We start from the raw sequence: 899 nt of genomic DNA, 5'->3' as shown, positions 1-899 counted from the left end.
ACTAAGAGACATCCTAAAGAATCTCCTGTAACCCAGACATATTCTTCTTTACCTCCACTGTGTAATATCAATCCAATTTCCCCTTGGTAATCAGGATCTATCACACTAGACAGTACAAAATAATGCCCTTTTTCTGTTGATGCAGAGTCATTAGGAAGCCAGAATGTCTGGGTGGCATTCTCAACTTCTAGTTCAATGCAGACAGTATTGTATCTCCAGGTGGGAGTGTTCGTCCCTTTAGGACTAAGATCTCTAGACTCACAGAGCATAGGGTAACAGGGAGAGGAAGTCAAAATTTTTTGAGTGGGTCACTAGGGGTAATAGTGAGTGGTACCACTTCCGTTTCCACCCCTTGGTTCCTGAACCCATGGATCCTGGCTATTGGAGGAAGAGTACCATATATTGGATGCTGGTTTAGGGCATATGCAGCCCCCTGGAGAACATTTCCCCAACCCTTCAAGGTATTACCACCTAGCTGGTGCTATAATTGTGTTTTTAGTAGGCCATTCCATGATTCTAACAAGCCAGGTGTTTCAGGATGATAGGGAACATGGTAACACCAGTGAATTCCATGAGCATAGGACCGTTACTACACTTCATTTGCTGTGAAGTGAGTCCCTTGACCCGAAGCAATGCTGAGTGGGATACCATGATGGTGGATAAGGCATTCTGTAAGTCCACATATGGTAGTTTTGGCAAAAGCGTTGCATGCAGGGAAGGCAAATCCATATCCAGAATAAGTATCTATTTCAGTAAAAATGAAATGCTGTCCTTTCCATGATGGAACTCCCCACAAGACCATAGGTGCAGACTGGGAGAGAGAATGTAATGTGACTGGAGTGGAAACCATGGGCATTTGGGCTACTTCCTCATGCCCTAAGGTCCTGCTCAAGCCCTAT

Source organism: Orycteropus afer, unplaced genomic scaffold (assembly GCF_000298275.1).
Source record: "Orycteropus afer afer isolate SDZICR_OR568_19922 unplaced genomic scaffold, OryAfe1.0 scaffold00750, whole genome shotgun sequence".
Lineage (NCBI taxonomy): Eukaryota > Metazoa > Chordata > Mammalia > Tubulidentata > Orycteropodidae > Orycteropus > Orycteropus afer.
Note: the sequence above shows the minus strand (reverse complement) of the source record.